Consider the following 22,892-nt stretch of genomic DNA (forward strand, 5'->3'; position numbering starts at 1 on the left):
GGAGAGTACCAGTAATTTGAGGGTTTTAAGAGTATTGATAATTAATGCAGAGTTTTCACTGATCACTTGGCATGGGTTTAAACCTAGTTCTGGTTTTGTTTGTTTTGTGTAGTAAGTGAGTAACCGGTCTTTTCCTTTCTTGAATTTAGAGGATGAGAACAGCATTGTATATTATTTTTGCTTTATCTTTCTCAATTTAAAAACAAGTTACAATTCAATTCACATATTTCTCTAATATGAGTTTGAAGCTTTATGGTATAAATTCCAAAGAAATTCCCAAAAAGCATGTTTATATTCCTCAGGTTTACTTTATATATACTTTATATATATACTTTTTATATACTTCAGGTGTACTTTAAGGGTATCAGGAAATAATGCTTATATCTCCAATCCACATGTTCTCTCATCCAACTAGATTACTCTTCAATTTTCTCCATCTATAAGCCCCTAATGCTTCTTCCTCCATTTTCCCTTACAAGATCATGCTTTCTATTTTATTGAAGAAATTTAAATCATTAGAAAATAATGCTCATAGCCTTCTTATACCACAGGTGTGAGTTTGCTAGACACTACTCCTACATTCTTTGCTGACATACTTGTTACAATAGTTTATCACTGATCCTTTCCAAAATCATAGTGATATTTGACTTACAACGGACTTAAATTCTGTCATTCCCTTCATCAGTTGAAAAGACCATACATCTAAAATACGTGTAATACATCTGCCTACTGAACACGTCTTAGCAATTCTGCACCCTGAAGAATTTGGGTTATTTACTCTCATGGGTGCCTGGGAGCTACAGCTTACTGCCAGCTTCCAAATATCATGAGAGAATACTCAACTGTGCATTGATAGCCCAGAAAAGGGACAACACTCAAAGAAGCATGATTTTTATGCAATGCATATTACCTTTGCACCATCACAAAATCATAGGTGAATTCATAAAAAAATGAGGATTGTGTATAATGCTTCAATTCCTGAAGTAGAGAATTTTTATCAGAAATTCTGAAATTGAGAATTCTTTACTCATGCCTACTTGTCAGTTGTATATTTTGCATGAGATGATTTCTATTTACATATAAATTTCATATAACTTCTCCTCTACTTAAACATTTCTGTTAGCCAGAAATGTGCATAGAAAGATCTCAAAAAGTTCAGGACAAATATGTACTATGACAAAAGTATGCCTGAATTTCAAACTCCTCATTTTAATTAAAATTTCTGCAAACTTTTGAAAGTACTCTCATATGATTGAGATGAGTATTTCTTGAAGTTAAGTGTGATTCTGATATGAAAGCGTCCAAGTATGTTGCTTTCCTTATGTGCAGTTACTTAACCTCTGCTTATATCAAGTAAAAACACTTAGATTACAACATTTCACTATTTTCTCTCACCTCGAATAAGTTTTGTTGACTTCTCAGCATTACTCTGTTTAAGATAAAAATTGGCATGCATTCTCTGGTGATTTTCTCTTAATATCTCTTCCATCTCCACTGAATCTGTATTCACCACCTCCTCATGTTAAGACATATGATTGTCTTTCCTCTTTTCTCCTGTTATTTCTACAAAACGGTTTATTTTGGGTAGTTTCTTTAGCTTTTTATATGCTAAAATATACTCTATGGCGAAATAATTGTAAGAACATGTAACATGCTTTTATATTCAGGCCTACACATAATTTATTGGAGATTGCCAGATTGTATGTAAATTATTTGCAAACAATATTTGGCATTTAATTTTTAGAATATATAGATAAAATTCAAAGCACGGTCTCTCGCTCACTCTCTTTCTGCCGCCATCTTGGTTCCGCGTTCCCTACACAAAATGCCCGGTGAAGCCACAGAAACCGTCCCTGCCACAGAGCAGTTGTCTCAGCCCCAGGCCGAGAGAGGGTCTGGAACAGAATCTGACAGTGATGAATCAGTGCCAGAGCTTGAGGAATAAGAGTCCACACAGGCAACCACGCAGCAGGCTCAGCTGGCCGCCACAGCTGAAATCGATGAACCAGTCAGTATAGCAAAACAGGGTCAGAATGAAAAGAAGACACGGAAGGCCATGTCCAAACCGGGTCTTCAACAGGTTACAGGGGTTACTAGAGTCACTATCCGGAAATCTAAGAATATCCTCTTTGTCATCATAAAACCAGATGTCTACAATGTAAGACCCCTGCTAAAAGTATATATTAAAATAATTTTAGCAAGGGTTTAAAAGTTTGGCTGCTGACAGTAGCCATTCCTTAAGATAACTGTGTCTCCATCTGCCTACAGAATAACCTTGGGAAACTGCCTTGTGAAACTGCTCTGTGTAACTGTCTCACGCGATAACACTTGCAGGAGTCCGGAAAAGAGTTGCAATAAGGTTCTGTGACCATTGTATAAACGTACCCCTTCCCTCACTAAAATCGCAACAAGAGTTTGCCCTTCAAAATAGCCAATCACCAAACGCCCCACATACATATGTTAATCAGGTGGCTATTGTCTTTAAAAACTGCTGTAACCCCTGCTCGGGGCTCTCTCACTCTCTGGACTGCCTGAGGTGCTGGGGAGCCCGTTTGCGCAAACGTATTAATAAATATCCTCTTGCTTTTGCATCTACTGGGCTGGAGTTTTGGGTCTTTGGATGACCACCCGAGCGCATTGGATTCCCAGATTTGGGGTCTTTCAACAAGAGCCCAGCCTCAGATACCTACATAGTTATTGGGGAAGCCAAGATTGAGGACTTATCTCAGCAAGCACAGCTGGCAGCGGCTGAGAAATTCAAAGTTCAAGGTGAAGCTGTCTCAAAATTCAGGAAAACACAGACTCCAACTGTACAGGAGGAGAGTGAAGAGGAAGAGGTCGATGAAACACGTGTGGAAGTTAAGGATATAGAGTTGGTCATGTCACAAGCAAATGTGTCAAGAGCAAAGGCAGTCCGAGCCCTGAATAACAACAGTAATGATATTGTAAATGCTATTATGGAATTAACAATGTAACCATCTGAAAAACAAGGATCTTTTTTGGTGTTTCAAAGAGTAACTGCAGCTTGGTTTGAAATTTGTACTGTTTCTATCATTAATTAAGTTATGGCTTCTTATTGGATGAACTCAGTAGGTGCTTGGTCTCTTCCCCCAAGAAAAACCAGGAAGCTTCTTATTTGGTGCAGTCTTTAAGATGCAGTTTGGAAAACCACATCCCATTGTCAATGTGCTTAATTTTAGTAGCAGCTACACTACTTTTGATCCAGCTTCCTGCTAAGGCACACCCTGCAAGGCAGCAGATAATAGCTCAAATTGTTGGTTCCCTAACACCCCCATGAAAGTCTTGAGATTCATTCCAGGCTTCTCTCCCTTTCAAATAAAATGAAAATAAGCAAAAAAAAAAAAAAAAAAAATTCAAAGCACAGTCAACACTTAATCTCAGGGGCTGGTGTTGAGCTGTAGTGGTAAGGCCACCACCAGCCAAACCAGCATCCCGTATGGAAACCGGTTTTTGTCCTGGCTACTTTCCCAATCCAGGTCTCTACGTATGGCCTCAGAAAAACAGCAAAAGATGATCCAACCTTTTGGATCCCTGCCACCCACATGGGAGACCCAGATGAAACTCTTGGGTCCTGGCTTCTGATTGGCCCAGTACTGGCCATTGAAGCCATTTGGGGAATGAACCAGCAGATGGAAATCCTCTCTCTCTGATTGTCTCTGTAACTCTGACTTAGTTTTCAAAAGGATAAAACACCACGATTTTCTCTTCCAACGACAACATCAAGATATTGTATGGTTAAGCTAAGTCCATTCATTTTTGGCATTAAAAAGGTAGTTTGAAATGTGTGATGTAGTCAAATTCTTTTATTTTTAAAGATTTATTTACCTATCTATGTATTTATTTGAGAGGCAGAGCTACAGACAGAGAAAAAGAGAGACAGAGAAAAAGGTCTTCCAACCACTAGTTCACTCTGCAAATGGACGCAATGGCTAAAGCTGGGCCAATCTGAAGCCCAGAGCCAGCAGCTTCCTCGGGGTCTCCCATGCTGATGCAGGGGCCCAAGCACTTGGCCCTTCTTCTACTGCTTTCTCAGGCCATAGCAGAGAGATGCATTGGAAGAGGAGCTGGGACTTGAATTGGCACCCATATGGAATGCTGTAACCAGTTACACCACAGCCCCGTACCTCGTCAAGTTTTTGAGTATTGCAATGTAACTTACTTGCAATCTCACAGTTATCATTTAATCTATGAAAAGATTTATCATTGTTTATTGGAAATATTCTGATTCATATCTAATAAGAAAGCTCAGAAAATATAATCAAAACTAACATCTCATTTGCAATGTTTAATTTTGAAAAATATAAATTTTAAGATATATTTATTTACTTATTTGAAAGGCAGGAGGAGAGGAGATGCATACACCCACACACATGAAGAGAGAGAAGGAGAGAGGTGGTTAAAGAGTGAGAGTTCTCCTATCAGTTATTCCATTCCCAAGTTGGATGCAACAGCCAGGTCTGTGCCAGGTTAAAGCCATGAGCCAGGGATTCCATTCTGATGTCCCTTGTGGGTGGCAGATTCGCATACAGTTAGGCTGTCCTCCACTGCCTCCCCAGGCATGTCAGCAGGGAAACTGGATCAAAATCAAAGAAGCTGGTATTCCTCTGTGTGTGAATGCTGGGGTCATAAGGGGCAGCTTAACAGATTGCACCACAATGTTGACCCAGGAATATAGGTGTTTTATTAATAAAAAATCATATATCATTAAGTAAAATTTGAAATATATGTAGGGTAAATAATAATAATCTAATTTGGATTATAATTTAACCTGTAAATAGGTAAAATTTGTATTAATATGTGAACAGAACACAAATAGAACTTTCTAAACTTACACTTATAGATACAAAAGAATAATTGATAAACTTGAGAACTGTGATAAATGTAAAGTCTTCTGAGCAATTTATATTACACAGTCAACAATAATTAGAAATGCTCCCAATTAACTATGACATCTATTTTACCTCCTATTAACTTACTTTTATTATATCCATAATAGCATGAAGGAAAACTCAACCTGTTAACTCTAAGAAAACACAAGTGAAGATAAAGTGAAAATGAGTGGGAAAAATTACTGGTAAATACAATAACAATAACTGGGCTTCAACTACACATTCCACACTTTGACTTGTAATTAGGTAAGAGGCTTCACTGTAAATAAAGGCAGACTTTGATTCATTACCATTAGTATAGTCTAACTTCAGTTTGTAAAGCTTAAAAAAAGCTGAATGCAAGAAAACTGTACCTAAAGTATAGGGAAATGCATTGTAAATGGGGAGAGAAAAATTTCAGTTGCAATCCCATGGTTTTACCTCTACCTCACTACTAGGGTATTTTTTTTAAATGAAGCATCCATTTAGAGGCATTCATGTTTATAATGAAGCACAAGGTTAAAAGGAATTTCAGGGGCCAGCACTGTGGCATAGCAGGTATAGCTGCCGCCTGCTATGCTGGCATCCCAAAAAAGCATAAGTTCAAGTCCAGGATATTCCTCCGCTGAGCCAGCTATCTGCTATGGCCTGGGAAAGCACTAGAGGATGGCCCAAGTCTTTGGGCTCCTGCACCCACGTGGGAGACCTGGAAGAAGTTCCTAGTTCCTGGCTTTGGATAGGCCCAGCTCCAGCCACTGCAGCCATTTGGGGAGTGAACTGGAAAAAGCAGAATCTCTCTGCCTCTGCCTCTGCCTCTCTGTAACTCTGCTATTCAAATGAATAAATAAATCTTAAAAAAAAGTTTACAAAAAGAATTTCATAATTTTATTATTTCAGCACCAATAGTAGCATAGATGAAATAATTACATGAAAAAATTAAGACCAAAATAAGAGATTTTCAACATATTTTATTAACAGGAAAAATTAATAAGCTGTATGTTTCTTTCATCTTCTTACAGATCAAGCATTCAGTCTATCCCACCAAAACAAGGTACATGGATGTTTATTAGACATAACACATTAACTTTACTTGAAAGATATATAAGAGATCTGTGTTCCCAAAATATGTTGAGAGTGAAGAAACATTTAAATTTTGACAGATAGTACCCAGAATGATCACATCATCATGCCACAGGAAATCTTTGCCACCTTCTGACACACAGGAATAACCTGGGTCTATTCTAGCTAACAGGCTCAGGCAATGGTGGTATGATGTCACTCTCATGTTTACATTACACTGTCTATAGACTCCATATTCCTAGAATGTGTCTCAGAAATGCCTTTATTGATGTCTTACAAACTGAGCTTCTATGTTATGAAGGAGCCCATGGAAAGAGACATTTTCCAAAGAAATGAGGGAGGTCTTTGCAAAAAGGAAATGGATGCTTGCCAAAACCCAGAAAAAACAACAGTCTGTTCCTATAGATCCAAGGAGACAATTTGTGCCAAACAACCTCCTTAAAAATAACATAAAATTCATGAAAAATAAAATTAAAGAGGAAATTTTTTTTTTTTTTTTTGACAAGCGGAGTGGACAGTGAGAGAGAGAGACAGAGAGAAAGGTCTTCCTTTTCCGTTGGTTCACTCCCCAATGGCCGCTGCTGCTGGCGCGCTGCAGCCGGCGCACCGTGCTGATCCAAAGCCTGGAGCCAGGTGCTTCTCCTGGTCTTCCAGGCGGGTGCAGGGCCCAAGGACTTGAGACATCCTCCACTGCACTCCGGGGTCATAGCAGAGATCTGGCCTGGAAGAGGGGCAACCGGGACAGAATCTGGCGCCCCGACTGGGACTAGAACCCAGTGTGCAGGCGCCGCAGGCAGAGGATTAGCCTATTGAGCTACGGTGGCGCTGGCATTAAAGAGGAAATTTTAAAAATAAATCAAATACTATTTAAGGAAAATAGGAGATTGCAGAATTGCAACCAGTTAGTAAGAGTATGTCCAAGGACTTCTTGTAAGAAGCACAAAGTTCTGGGCTTAAATACAGTCTAGTCATCAAGGCTTACCCTGATTCCACACCCTTTTAAATCTAATTCATTACTTACATCCTTATGCTTCCTATATCCTATTTGAGAATGGCATTTGTCACCCTGAAAGTTATCATATATTTTACTTGTTTATTATGAATATGAACTACCCTTGTGGCTATGGGGTAAAATTCAGTTTGTTCAATGATGTATTCCAAATATTTAAAACAGGGCAGAGACATGCTAACTGCTCCAGAAATACTTTCTCTATGATTAAAAAAATGGATGAGAAGAGAATGAAAATGAGAAAACAGATAAAATCATGAAAAAAAAATTTTGTATCATGAAAATTTCCATGGGTCTTTAGGAATTCTTTGTCCACAGAACATCAAATCTCATTAAATTTCTTTAAGTACTCATTATGGATTTTATTCCAATAAGTCTGTAAAGTACTAGGATTTTTGGTCTGCACTACAATGTTGTAAATTAAGCCTCTGTCTGTGGCACTGGCATCACATATGAACAACAGTTCGTGTTCTGAATGCTCTTCTGATCCAGCACTCTGCTTGTGGCTTGGGAAAGCTGTGGAAGAAGGCCCAGGTGCTTGGGAACCTCTTACCCTGTGGGAGATCCAAAAGAAGCTCCTTGCTCCGGGCTTCGGATAGACCTGGCTCCTGCTGTTGCGGCCATTTGGCGTGTGAACCAGTGGAAGGAAGATCTCTCTCTTTGTCTCTCTCTCTCTCTCTAACTCTGCCTCTCAAATAAATAAATAAATCTTTCAAAAAAAGTAACACAATTTATATGAATGTGAAACAATGTAAGCAATTTCCTATTATTTTCAAATTTTCATCTAAAATTCAAAAAGATTTCATTCAGTTATTAGACTGCTATGATTTAGCATGGTAAGTTTTATTGTAATATGGTTAAATTATATGTTAAAACTATTTAATATAACCAAATTATATCAAATATTTGGTCATTATCAAATTGCTTACCCAACATAGATGTATTTCTGGTTAATATATTATTTATTTGCTTTGTACTTATCAAGTCAGCTATTTGGCTATTTTTCATTTCACTGCTGTGCAAATTAGGTCAATTCAATTTGGTAATTTCATGTTTGCATTTATGTGATGAGTTGGAACCATTCTCCACAGAATCCTTTCTTGCTATTTATTTTGATTTCAGCACGTTTCACTCTGAGCTGTAAACACTTGAGATAGACAGTGCAACAGCTGTTTTTCGCTTGGCTTAATGTTTTGTTTCATGGCCTGTGTTCCATATCTTACAGGTTTTTAAATCATTTTCTTATTTCTTGGGAACATCTGGTATTCTTCCTTTTCATGTTCTAAAATGTATGAACTTGTCAGAGCAATAGCTTTTGTATATTTGGAATAAAGCCAACTCTGAGGTTTATTTTAATTTTGAAATCAGCAATTTGGATAAAACACGTATTTATAGTTAGCTGTGCTTTTGCAAGTTACCTCATATTCTGGAAAAGGAAACACAAATAGGCGTGTAGGAAGGGTGGTTGTGCCATTGTGATATCCATTTAAGATAAATAGCGACAGCATCCTATTTCTTTTAAAGTCCTAAGGGAATATAAAATTTACTGATAGTATCAAGTACATGTTATTTTTACAGTAAAATAATAAATGGTTATGAATTACTTGAATTCAGTAAGTTAAGCACAAAATATCTAAAAATGTGTGATTCAGTAAGAATGCAGCAGGTATCAGCTCCTGTTTACATGGAGGTATTTGCTTGTGTAAGTACTCCTAGTTTTTTCAGTCTTCCCAGTATATACTTTGACCCTATATTTTATTGTCATCAAAGAAGTTTTTTAACATTTTATTTTCAAATAGTACTATAACATGGGACATAAGCATCCTAACCACTGTCTTAATGACTAAGCCAAATTTGTGTCCCTTTAATACTTTAAAATATTAATCATGACATGCTTCAGTAGATGCAACAACTTTATTCTTAATTCTCCTTATGTTCATAGATGCAAATAACAGTCTTAAGAATGACCATATAATTTAACAATCAGTCAATAGTTGTTTCATGAATAACTAATAATTTCAATATTATAGTATAAGATAAAGTGTAGTTGAAACTATAGGAGACTTCTAGCACTAGTTATACCGTCATCTACCTGAAGACAGGACAACTCTAGTGTTTTCATTGGTTATGATTTTTTTCAGAAGTCAGAGAATACAGAAGCAGACTGTGCAGCAGATATTTAAGAGATCTAAAGAATGAACGATTCTACTGAATTTTGAAGATGAGGTCACATTAACGTATGAAGTGAAAAGAATGATGACAAGAAAGATATTTATTTCTTTCAGATTGAGTTTAAATTGCTGATTAAATATCCAAATGGAAATGTCTAGTTTGGACTTGTGCCTCACTAGTGAGTATGTTATAAAAATAAATCTAAATCAAGACACTGCATGGTTATATATAAGACAAAGAATCATCTGGTATTGATTCCTAATAGGAACATAATTCATTTTATAAATTTATGTAGTGGTTATGTTCCTTTTCATTTCCTTTTGTCCCTCTGTTTCTTTAAACAAAGTGGTGATATACCCAAACATTAAATTGAAATATTTGGTGAAATTGTATAATGGATGTTAGTAAAATAAATAAAAGTATACTCATTGAGTTACAAGCATTCAAATTTATTATTAAAGAAAACTAAGAGTTTATGGCTTTAGAATGTCATGATATCTTTTCAAAATATATTTTATAGAATTTTGTTTTTTTCAAATTTAGCATTAATTTATGCAATGAATATAGTGATTATAAACTTATAATCCTGAATGCTAAATGTTTTACATCTTTGTATACACAATTTAAAATATTAAAGATAAGTAATGGTTTGAAAATCCCAATCATAATATACAGCATTCTTTTAAGTAATGTACATATACTTAATTTCTATATTTATTTACTTTTCAACATAGTTAACATATAACATTGAAAATAATCAGATTCCACTAGAAAATATTTTTTTGAAAAATAAGAAAAAAATTGGGTAGTGCAGTTGTCATTTAGTATATGTTTTAACATGCCACGATGATTATTGTCTTCTTTAGGAAAAATGCCTTATTTGAAAGGAGGTTGATGAAGAAGTAATACCACCCTTTGCAATTTATGAAATTTTAGACACATACATTATTGCTTTTGTTTTTTATGTTGTATTATGTAGATGTATTTTCTGTCATTTCAACACAGCTACATTTTCTTATATGACATTATTTAATAAATCTTGACATCTAGCAGAATAAATCTGAGTTCTTGTTCAATAATATCATGGATTGCCGGCGCTGCAGCTCACTAGGCTAATCCTCCGCCTTGCGGCGCCGGCACACCGGGTTCTAGTCCCGGTCGGGGCACCGATCCTTTCCCGGTTGCCCCTCTTCCAGGCCAGCTCTCTGCTGTGGCCAGGGAGTGCAGTGGAGGATGGCCCAAGTGCTTGGGCCCTGAACCCCATGGGAGACCAGGAGAAGCATCTGGCTCCTGCCATCGGATCAGCGCGGTGCGCCGGCCGCAGCGCGCCTACCGCAGCGGCCATTGGAGGATGAACCAACGGCAAAAGGAAGACCTTTCTCTCTGTCTCTCTCTCACTGTCCACTCTGCCTGTCAAAAAAAAAAATAATAATATCATGGATATTCTTCAGTTTCTTTGGTATTTCAATAAGGCCACATAGAAATTTGGAAAGAATTACTTTTTCTCAGTATGCTAGATTTCAAATTTGTAAAAATGTAATCTCAACATTTATTTATTTGTTAGTATATCTAAATAAACTCTTTATATTAATACAAAACTTCTGAAATTCTGACAACTTTTCCTATATTATTTATATTCTTATATAATCAAAATTATTGACATTTTCAAATTGCTCATTGCTAGTATAAAATAAGTGAATTGTATTTTATTCATTGTGTTTGTATCTAATTATGATGCTAATTTCCCTTCAATTTCTCTTTGGATTATTTTGACATCCAAAGACACTATTAGTAAATATTCATTTATACTTATTTGCATACTTACCCTTTTAAAAAGATTAGATCAAATGATATGTAGAAGGTAGGCTGAAGATTCACTTGTCACGGCTTATGGTACATCTATTTTTTCAATCTCAAAGTGTATAGTGTGGAAAAATAATTTATTTAATAATAACAGAATTCTGACAACATGTTATCTTATCATCAGAGAAAGAGATGTCATGATGCAAAGGCTCAATTGGAAGTCCTTTGAATTTCATCCCAGGCAAAGGAGTTGCAGGAATTAATGCAAATATAAAAAAAAATTGAAAGATGTATGGAAGGAGATTGCTCTTACACCCCTACTTAGCGAGTACAAAACAAAACAGGCCTGATGACAGTAGCCTTATTGAAGGGGTGTTGTCAAGAGCCAACAGGGTCCTAAAGTGGCACATTTTCCATCCACAATGGACAGCTTCAGAAACATTACTCAACTATTGATTAGGAAAATGCTTTCTTTTCCACTTGTAAATGAAAATCAAATCAGCCTTGTTTGCATTAAACAGAAAGCATTGCAACTTTGTTCTCCTGCTTGAAGCCTACTCAAGTCTCTTTTTTTTTAATTTTTATTTTATTTATTTATTTATTTATTTATTTTTCATTTATTAAACTTTTATTTAATGAATATAAATTTCCAAAGTACAGCTTATGGGTTACAATGGCTTTCCCCCTCCCATAACTTCCCTCCCACCCACAACCTTCCCCTTTCCTGCTCCCTCTCCCCTTCCATTCACATCAAGATTCATTTTCAATTCTCTTTATATACAGAAGATTAGTTTAGTATATATTAGGTAAAGTCTCTTACATTGTGATGTAACACAGCCAGAAGAGAACTGATACACTACTAAGCATGGTGCACGTCCACTTTATTGAAGAAAATGCTATTTCTGGCTATCAGAGTTTGCTTTTACTTTGCTAAAAGACATACATATCAAAAGAAAGAAGGTAAGTATCACAAATAATCAGAAAGCGCACATATCAGAAAATTTTGCAGGGAAAATTAGAATTTCACAGCTCACCTGAGAAAAATATTGCCAAGTATTGCATCACCAAAAATATAAGAGGAGGGAAAAATGTGCACACATCTTTAGATTCAGATGACACATACGTAACATACTGTGTCCTACTTACTTAGTAATTAATAACAATACAATATTCATTGAGTCCCTGAGCAAGAAAAGGCCTACCCTTTTGTCATTTTATCTTTTGACATGGAATAACCCATGGTACTGGAAAATTGTAGCTGTGGTAATGTAAGGCGTTTTCCAAGAAGCATCAGTAGGGAATCACAAACCAACAGAAACAGAATGGTTGATCATAAAATGCAAATATAAGTGACTTCAATTTATCATTAAGAAACTAGTGTCATCAGATTAAGTTAAGCAATACTTGATATGTATAGCAATATTTTATTACAAAGTAAGTACTGTAGATAAAAATTGCCCTCCCAATTGTGAAAAGCATATTTAAACTACCTGACCTAATGACTCAGACTTCCAGGGCATCTTTTATTACTTCAGCCTCTGTCTCATCCCACACAAAGGCCATCTTTGAAAAAGGTGTACAGACACTTATCTTCATCATGTCTGCTACATATAAACATATTCATGAATAGAACTGAATTCCTCAGTAATGGAATTTGTTTTAGAGGGGATTAGATAGCAAAGGTGTATAAATTTACTGTAATCTATCAATTTAATCCATTTAGAACATCATTTTCATCAAGGTAAAATTTTCTGGAGTAAAAGGTTAGAGGCACATACCAGACTCTTGCTGATAATATGAGTGTTTAAATGTTTAGATATAAATGTACTGGTATCTATATTTTTCTTTGAATTGCATCAAAAACAACATGGGTTAGTAGCAGGAAATAGGAATGGAAATTTATTTAATAAAACAAGTGTAGTAAAATATTAATTTTAGAATAAAATAGAGCAAAGGAGTATATTTATATCATGAAACATTTTTTCAACTTTCTTCTTAAAGATTTCATAATCTGATTTTGGAAAAAATACAATAGTGACAGGAGTTTATTTCATTAGGCAAAACTGAACATCTAAAATAACAGATTGTCTCTTGTGTTAAGTGAGGAATGCTTGCAGAATCCACCTATTCTCAAAATCAGTTGGGCAGTCATACGTGAGTGAGTTAGGTGGACAAGGACATAACTAATTTTGTGACATGTAGATGTAGCAGAGATCTCTCAAATGAGTATAACGTGTGAAACTTTACTTATTTCATACAAATGCCTAGAAGAGGGAAGTTTTACTTTACTAAAAACTAAAAGGTAGTTGGTCTGTGCATATCATTCAGTTTTTGTCTCAGCCACACAAATGATCACTAAGAATTCCATTAACAAAGTGTCCTTGGAAGAAAGGATGACAGAACTTTTGGAAATAATAACAGGCTTAATTGTAACGCAGTTATTTGTAACAGTTGGCTAGGGAGAATACTTTCCAACTATAAGAAAGAATGACAAATGAGGCTGAGGAGTTTGGTTTTAAGTTCTTTCCTGTAGTGTTGCCTCTAGCTGACTCTGCACCATACTGCAAAATTGCAGTCACTCTTCTTGTAGGATGTTTCCTCTGTATTCCATCGGTTACTCTATTTTGCTCCCCTTGTGCTTGAGAGTAATGCAGTCATGGATAACGTTTGAGTTCATCTATTTTTATCATTTAAAGTAATCTCTAAGGCAGAGTTGCTCAATTTATATACATGCAGAATTTATTTAAGAATAGGTCGAGCACATCAATATATTCAATGCATTATTTACTGATAACCTATCTAATAAAAATCTAGAATTTAAAGATAAATTAGTAATGCATTAGTAGAATTAAAGGGGTGTGGCTTACCTGTGAGTGCTTTGGTATTTCTTCCCTGTTATTCTTTGTACACTTTCTCATATTTTAATGGAAGGAAGCACATTTTCAAGAAATCTGATGAGAAACATTGAATATGCAAGCAGAAAAATTCTGAAAATCCGCTTTGTCAGGAGACATGCTGTGCAGCAAAACATCCTGGGCTCACCCCATAGCTCTTGTCAAAATCCTGTTGAGAGTTCACAAAAACACTATTCACTGTACGTTAGGATTTGGAACACATAATAACATGGAGCTTTTTTTCTGGATCTCACCTCTTGAGTTCTGAATAAGGATTACTGATTTGAGGAACCAGAGATGTCAATATGGAATGAGAAGGCAGAAATAGGCTTCCTTTACAACAATGCTGGTATGTACTGTAAAATGTTACACATGGCTTTTATTCCTTGTGTTCATGTCAGAATCTGACGAAGATAAGATAATAGGAAACTACTGTTAGTATCCAATGAAAAGATTAAAATGGTTCATTTTTATAAAATTTAAGTAATACTGGCTTGTTTCCTGGTGAAGACAATATTCAGGGAAGTAAAAATTATTATTTTTCCCTAAGAAAATATTATATTGTTCTGTAGTATCCTGTGAAGGACCTACATATGCATCCCCAAATGGAGTCTGCATTTATGAATTGAATGTAGACTAAGATACTTTGAACTTACTTTACAATCACAGGCTTAATGCACCAACAACCATAATGTTCAACAAGTAAAAAATAGAAAGACCGCTCATCTAATCAACTTGAAACTATTCAATGGTTTCTGACGAATCAAATGGAAAGATTAACTAATATTTTATTTAATTTCATCTGACTATAACTAATATTTTATTTTTTAAATCCTCTGTACAGAAACATTATGAAAGAGGTGACTACAGTTAAAAAGACAATTTTTTTTTTACTGGAAATCTATCAAAAGGAAACAATAGCTATGAAATGGAATCAGTCCAGATGTCCATCAACTGATGACTGGATAAGGAAATGGTATATACACATTATGGCATACTACTCAGCCAAAACAAAGAATGTAGCACAATGAATGCAACTGTAAACCATTAAGGTTAGTGAAATAAACCAGCCACCAAAAGACAAATTTCATTTCTTTTTTCTTGTATGTGATATTTAATATACAATACATGAAAATGTGTATGAATGAAATTGGCATCTTATGATACAATTGTCATTTTTAGCCCTCATTTATACTTCCTTGGAACTATGACCTTCCTACATTTTACTTCTTGAATATTATGGTTAGTGGTGTATTTTTAAAAAGCTGTATTTACTATCCTGGAATATGGGCACGGGGGATTGTATACAAGTTCTAGTTCTTCAGTCCAGCATAGTAGGTAAAGCTGCCATCTGTGGCACTTATCCTGTCTCCACTTTGTATTGATACATACTTTTAAATGGTCAGTAATTCACCTGTAGACTTCTTGAAGTTTAATATCCTATTGTCTCAAATTCATCATTATGTCTATTGTTCCTAAAAGAGTCTTCAAAAATTCTTTGAACAAATAAGTAGTCACATCAGTATTATACAAACCATATATGACATAAGTACTAAGTATTAGTAACATTTCAAAGGTATTTTATAAATTTAATCTATTTTGTTCTCATACCTTTTCCACATAAAATTTTAGCTAATTTTAACATTACTGAAAGCTTAACCTAAATGCTTCACTTCAGGAAGCATTCTCTAATCCCTTCCCAATCACTACCATAATGCATGTAATAACTCCGTCTGATCACAACTTCATTACACTAACAAGATCTACTTTGTCATGTAGTTATTTTCATGTCTATCTGTAATCCTCCTTACTAAATAGCTAGTTGAGACTGAAATCAGGGTATTCATATTGCCTTGCTGAGAGATAAGGCTCATCCATTATTTGCAGACTACATACTGAATGTATGTGTGTGTTCCAAATTGCCAATAGAACATTTGATACATTTGTGAGTCTTCATTTGTTAAAACAATCAATCAGCTAAAAAAAAAAAAAAAAAAAAAAAAAAAGAAGTCATCAAATGTTTAAGCAGCCCCAAATGTCTACGTGTGACGTATCTTCTGTATGTCCAAACGGAACCTAAACCACTGGCTGATTTTCTGCCGGCCAGATCACCTCCAAGCATGGCATTTCATGTTTTGGCCTGTTGATATTGGCTTACCCAGCACACTTATTATTCTTGCCTTCTCTTCATCCAAATTGAGTGATAGGTTCCGAGTCAGTAGTGCAGCCTCAGCTATTGAACAGATGCTCTGCTTATAAATGGGAATCCAATTCCTGATCAGATTATATAAAGTTTTTGCCATTTGCCAAAATGGGACAAATACCAAATAGTTGTAAATACTATAAAAATGATACTATAAGCCTGTATTCATAGAACATATTTGTGAACATAATGGAAAACAATCATAAAACTGGTAGATATCAGAGTTTAGTCAAGTTCAGTAATTATTATTATTACTCTTATGTAACACTCATGGGGCTTTGCTTTGAGTCTATTCCCTACTAATAGCTTATATCAATTCCATGAAAATGCTTCATATATTTCTCTCACAAATCCTTTCTTAAATACTTCAAGCCATTGAAAGTGTTAAAACTTGATTTTTTGGGGGGGTTATTTGCATTACCAAAAGTAATGATTTATTTAAGAATGCAGAAATGAAAATCATAAATAACATATTAACAAATCAAATACTGTAGTGTATAGAAAGAAAAATACTGTAGGACCAAACTTATTTTATAGATAGTTTAATAGGAAAAACAATAGGTTACCCCAGTAACATAAAAAAATAACAAAATTCAGTACCTCTTATTGTTATTTCAAAGCTTGAAAGAAACTCTCTTAATATTCTACATAGTAATTCCATAAGTTCTACATCTAACAGTTTCATAGTTCTTTATAAAAGTTTTTCATGGGGAAAAATGAGACCCTGCAGTAATGCCATAATAATCCAGAGTTTGGAGTTAATAGAAAAACAGAGGAATAAAATTTGAAAATCTTTGCTATAAACTTTTTTCTACCTAAAATGCCCAAACATGAGACAGAATTACACTTTCCCAACTGTTTGAAACAACTAGTAAGAAATGTAATGAAAATGAAGATCATTCACTAGTTTAAGACCTATACATTCTTAAAAACTTAAGGTATTTAAACACAAGATTCCTTTACTTAAGATAATAAATATTAGATGAGGAGAACTGAAATGTAAAAAGGTCCCAGTAGTCACTAAAGTTAATGAAAATTGAATAAAAAATCTCAAGTATCTGTTTTTCTATGTGTACATATATGAAATCTGGACGAATAGTAAATTGCCAATCTAACATTTTCATAGACAATAGGTCTGAGAGAAGAACTGAAGAAAGGAAGGGGTACTTTCTACTTTCATATTTCTGTACATCTTGTGTTTTTCTATATACACTGATTCTTATTTTAAATGTTAGATAAGTCATTTCCACTAAATGTAAAATTTATATATTTTCTAAAATTAAAATCTAAAGTTAACTCTGTGAATAAGATCTAATTGTTGGCTTTGTTTTGAAAAAATAAGTGATGGTTTATGTAAAAAATAACCAAGTAATATGTTCTACAACTGTGAATGAATGAAAAATGAAAATAGCAAAAATATTGGAAAGAAATTATTAAAATTATATTAAATGAGGAGTCATTTTAATGGGTTAAAACCTTTTCTCCACACTCTAAAAGCTTTGGAAGCAATTTATTTTTGACCAAAGACATTTTGACTTTTAATAATCTATCTTGACATTACCTAACGTATCCTATGTGGAATCATTATACAGTTTACATGAGACACTTAAATAACATATACTGATTGGTTTCACTCAATATTTGTCAGCTAAAGAAAAAAATTGTTATGAAACTTCCTAAGTGTACTAGATCAATGCAAAATAAAATACATGCAAATTTATACTAAACATATAGTAACTGAAATAAATGAAGATCCACTGTATTCTATGAATTATGTTACATGGCACAGTTTTTCCCTCCTCTCAGGATTCACATAAAAGGGCTTCTTTTTGTGTTGTGGACATCAGGATAAGTGTATCCCTTAAGTAAGAATAACTTCTACAGGTTTGTAGTTAACATAAAGTGGATTATCCCATGTCTGGTGTTTCTATAACTCTCATCTGAATTTCTATGTAGTGACAATTGCAATACACATAATTGAATATTAATGTATACAAAAGTTCTTTCATAAATTAAGTTTTGAAGTGCTTTTAATTATAGGACTACTTGGTTGCTATTTTCTAGTTATTCATTTTAAACATGACTTACTTAATATGTATTTCAGATGCTTGATTCACTTAAGAAAAAATAGCTCTTTTCACCTGCATGTCTTTTGCAGACTTTCAATCAGTGAGAACAAATAAACCATGCATTTAGATTTAAGTTTTCTGATACCATTCTATTGGATTTCTACCATATGTATAACTTTTCTCACCTTTGTTTTGCTGCTGTTTCCAATTAGCGGTAAAGTTCCTTTTGCTTGAACATATCATTAACTGATACACATGTATTCTACCTATTAATAAATCTTAGTAAGTATTTTAAATTATAAATAAATAAGCTCAAGGCAGAATCTCAGATTTAGGGGCTTGGCATTCTTGAACATGTTTCAGGGAGGAACCAAAATAAAATTCACAATAAAATTAATATGAGTTTTATTAATAAAGATGATTCCAAATGAATAATGAGTAATTAGGTACAACTAATAAAATTATGATATAAATGACAGTATTAACATTACTTTTGAGGGCTGGCACTGTGGCACAGCTGCTTAAAACACTGCCTACAGCGCCAGCATCCCATATGGGCACCGGTTCAAGTCCTGGCTGCTCTACTTCCAATCCAGCTCTCTGTTATGGCCTGGGAAAGCAGTAGAAGATGGCTCAAGTCCTTGGGCCCCTGCACCTGTGTGGGAGACCCAGAAGAAGTTCCTGGTTCCTGGCTTCGGATCAGTTCAGCTCTGGCCCTTGCAGTCATTTGAGGAATGAACCAGCAGATGGAAGACCCCCCTCTCTCTCTCTGGCTCTACCTCTCTCTGTAACTCTGTCCTTCAAATAAATAAAATTAATCTTTAGAAAAACCCATTACTTTTCTACAATCAAATTTTTGGCTCTGAAAAGACATGGAGGAGAAACATTTTAATACTGTTTTTCCTCATTTCTGCACCTAGGAGAATTGCTACATTTTTTTCCATACACCAATTTCTTCATAGGGGTTGCAGCCTTGTATTCAGTCTTCTCCATATTTGGGGTCAAGTGACTATTCATGTTAATCTCCCATCCAAGTACTAACCAGGCCCGACCCTACTTAGCTTCTGAGATCAGACGCGATCAGTCGCCTTCAGGGTGGTATGGCTGTAGACTGATGGTAATTTAATTTGGACTGTGGACAACGATGATTTGTCTACTCCAGAGGAGCATTCTCCTTGCACACAAAGTGGATAGGGACCTCCCAGACTTATGCTGGTGGGGTTTCAGCTAATATATATGAGTATCAAGTATTTGTAAGACTAATTTCAGATAAATTTTCCACTGTGTATTGGTTCCATTTCTTTGCCCTGTCATTTTGCCCACTAGAAAAGAAAACTAATTTGGAGTTATCCAATACTATCTTTTTTTCCAAAAATACATCCCATAGAGTTTTCTGAAAAGTATGATGTTTATATTTGATCAGATTTGATGTCATGAACAACATACCTTGTTTAAAAGGAACACTAATTATTTGACTATTTTAGTTCTCTGAATATGATCTTATAGAATCCATTCAACAGTTACAGTCCCCATAAGGGTGCAAATAAAGTATCATTGTTACAGATGAAGAATGCTGAATCTAAAAGCTTCTATTTCATATACAATCCAACTACATAACAGAAAAATATTCTGCAATGAATAAAATATGATAGGTAATGATAAAAATCATTTGGCTCTCTGGACTCAGGAATATAGGAAGTAATTAAGTGTGGAATGACAGCTATTTGATTCTTCACTATGAAAAGATAGCTGCCCCTAGATGATTTTCAAGAACTCATTAGTAAGAAAAGGTGACAGATGATGCCTTATTAACATTAGGTAAAGCAGTTGAAGAAAATTCATCTGTAAGGAAAAAAAAAAAAAAAGAAAGAAAGAAAGAAACCCCTCTGAGTTCGTGTATGTGGATGTGTTAAAAGAACAAACTGACCTGTAATTGCTTACATTTTTAAAAATCAGAACATTATATATGACTCTATTTGATTTTGCCTAGTCAATTTTGATTGCTGAAGTAGATGCAATATATAACATAAATTGGAGAAAAATGCAAGTTATTTTCTTATGTATATAAGCTCCAAATCTCAGAATTGTGTGATAATTAGATATTTTTTCTCTAAAATTTAATGAGATAAAAATAAATGCAAAAACAAGAAAGGAGTCAGGATAATTTCTGATTGGAATTCACAGAAACGAGTTTTGAGGCAGTGGCATTTTGAGTCTCCAGAGCCTCGATCCTCAGTATTGTCTACGCCAGCAGCTTCAGCATTTCTTGGGACCTTGTTAAAAATGCAGCATGAATTTTGCCAAGAAATACTCCTCTGGATGAAAACTAATCCCAGAGAGAATTCAAAAATTAATAAAGGGGTATAACCTGGGGGAGTTCGAGAGAAGAAAATAAATTGTACATGTCTGTTCTAGGATTTTTTTCTAAAGTGAATCCCTGCCTGCCTTCATTGTATAGGCAATGTGCACTGCACTGCCATCTCCACTGCCTACTAAATTCCCCATCTTGAACCTTCGTCTAGTATGTATTTTTTTGCTATTTTTATTAGTTCTTCGCTTTGAGCCCTGCCAATAAATGTTCCAAAAATCTTATACCTTAGCCTGTAATTCATTACCTAATACCAGGCTAGCTTTTGGTAGATTTTTTTTTATCACTTCTAGGATAATTATTTTCAACTTTTCTAGTCTCATTACTATGCCTAATTTTAAAGCCATAATAATTTTAAAGCCTGAATACATGATTATATATATATACACACATATATATGTATATATATATATAATCCACTGAAATATGGTTAATGGACATTTCAAAAAGGAAGTTTTAATAAATTGACAGAAAAATTTGACAGAAAGCCTAGAGTTCTGATAATCTACCCCCCATAATACATACGAATATCTGTACTGTTACTACTATAAGTTATGCTTTTCATTCATGTGTTGCATTTGTTTTCATTGATACCTTATTATTAACTCAAACCCATTGAAGTTTACTCTTTGGCTATTACATATCTGTGTTTTGACAAATTATAATACCATGTATCTACCATATAGTGCCAGACAATAGAGTAAACTGTCCTAAATAATGCACCTATTCATCCGTCTCACTTTTCACTGGCAACCACTGAACATTTTTGCCATTGGTATATTTTTCCTTTTCCAACTTGTCATATAGGTAGAACCATACAGTATGTAGACTTCCCAAACTGAACTTTTTGGTTTAATAATATACCTTTAAGGCCCCTCCATGTTTCTGGTGATTTGATAGCTCATCTGATTTTGTAACAAGGTAATATCCATAGATGCACCTTATTTGTATAATCTTTCACCTGTTGAAGACAATCTTTTTTTGCTTTTAACTTTTGGCAATATATGTGTATGGCTACTGAATATTATGGTAGGACTATATTTAGCATAGTAAGAGACTGCTAAAGTCTTCCATAGTAGTTATATTTTATATTCTTGCTAATAATGAATAGAGAATCTATTGTTCAATATACCTTACAGAATTTGGTTTTCTCAAGTTTTCAATTTTGGAAATTCTGATGTATTTATACTGGAATCTTATTTTCCATTTAATTTATGACAATATGACAAATGATGCTTAGTATCTGGTTTTGGTATTTTCTGCTTTATCTTTTGCCCACTTATAGATTGGGATAATTATAATTTTAATTTGAGGGTCTTAGTGGCACTTTATTTAGATACAAGTCTTCTGTTTTGAAAATATTACCTCCATATTTCTGCCTTGTCTTTTAACATTTTGCATTGTATTTTTTGCAGAGCTGAGGTTTTCATTTTAATTTAGTGGAAATTATTGTTTAAAAATATATGATGAATGGGGCTGGCGCTGTGGCGCAGTGGGGTAAAGCCCTGGCCTGAATTGCCAGCATCCCATATTGGTGCTGGTTCTAGTCCCGGCTGCTCCTCTTCTGATCCAGCTCTCTGTTGTGACCTGGGATAAGCAGAAGATGGCCCAAGTCCCTGGGCCCCGGCACCCACGTGGGAGACCTCAAAGAAGTTCCTGGCTCCTGGCCATTACAGCCATCTGGGGAGTGAACCAGTGGATGGAAGATCTCTCTCTCTCTCTCTCTCTCTCTCTCTCTACATCTCTCTATAACTCTGTCTTTCAAATAAATAAAATAAATCTTTAAAGAAATACAGCATGCTTTTGATTTTGTTTCTAAAATTGTTGCCAAACCCAGTGTCATCTTGATTTTTTCTTAATTTACTATTTTAAATGTAGGCCTAGTATACACTTTCAGTTAAATTTTATTAAAAACCAATTTGTATATTCATGGTTTCATGTGGATAGCTAGTAATATTGACAAATTTGTTGAGAAGTCTATTCTTTCTTCGTGATATTCCTTTGATACTTTGCCAAATAGTGGAGAGTATTGATGTAGGTCCATTTCTGTGTTATATATTCTTTTCAACTGATGTGTTTGTATATATATTTTTGCTGCCAATACCACAGTGTCTTGATTATTGTATCTCTATGATGTGTCCTGAAGCCACGTAGTGTTAGTATTATAAGTGTATTCTTAATTATTAGCTTTCCACATAAATATTGTAATCAGTTTGTAAATATCCACAAATCACTCTGCAATTTTAATCGTGATCATAATGAATGTATTAATCAAGTGGTAAAAGAAGATATGTTATCAATCATACGTTTTATTCTCTATGAAATATATATTATCTATTTTTTCATCAGGATTGTGCAGTTTTCCTTATATTGAGCACATATGTACACTTGTTTGTAGTATTTCA

At 34.5% G+C, this 22,892-nt stretch overlaps 1 pseudogene; it reads left to right on the plus strand.

The window, feature by feature from the left end:
- Nucleotides 1-1,778: 1,778 nt before the first annotated feature.
- LOC133765563 (nascent polypeptide-associated complex subunit alpha-like) lies at nt 1,779-3,089 on the plus strand (annotated as a pseudogene).
- Nucleotides 3,090-22,892: the final 19,803 nt, after the last annotated feature.

Source organism: Lepus europaeus, chromosome 8 (genome assembly GCF_033115175.1).
Source record: "Lepus europaeus isolate LE1 chromosome 8, mLepTim1.pri, whole genome shotgun sequence".
In the NCBI taxonomy this organism is placed as follows: domain Eukaryota; kingdom Metazoa; phylum Chordata; class Mammalia; order Lagomorpha; family Leporidae; genus Lepus; species Lepus europaeus.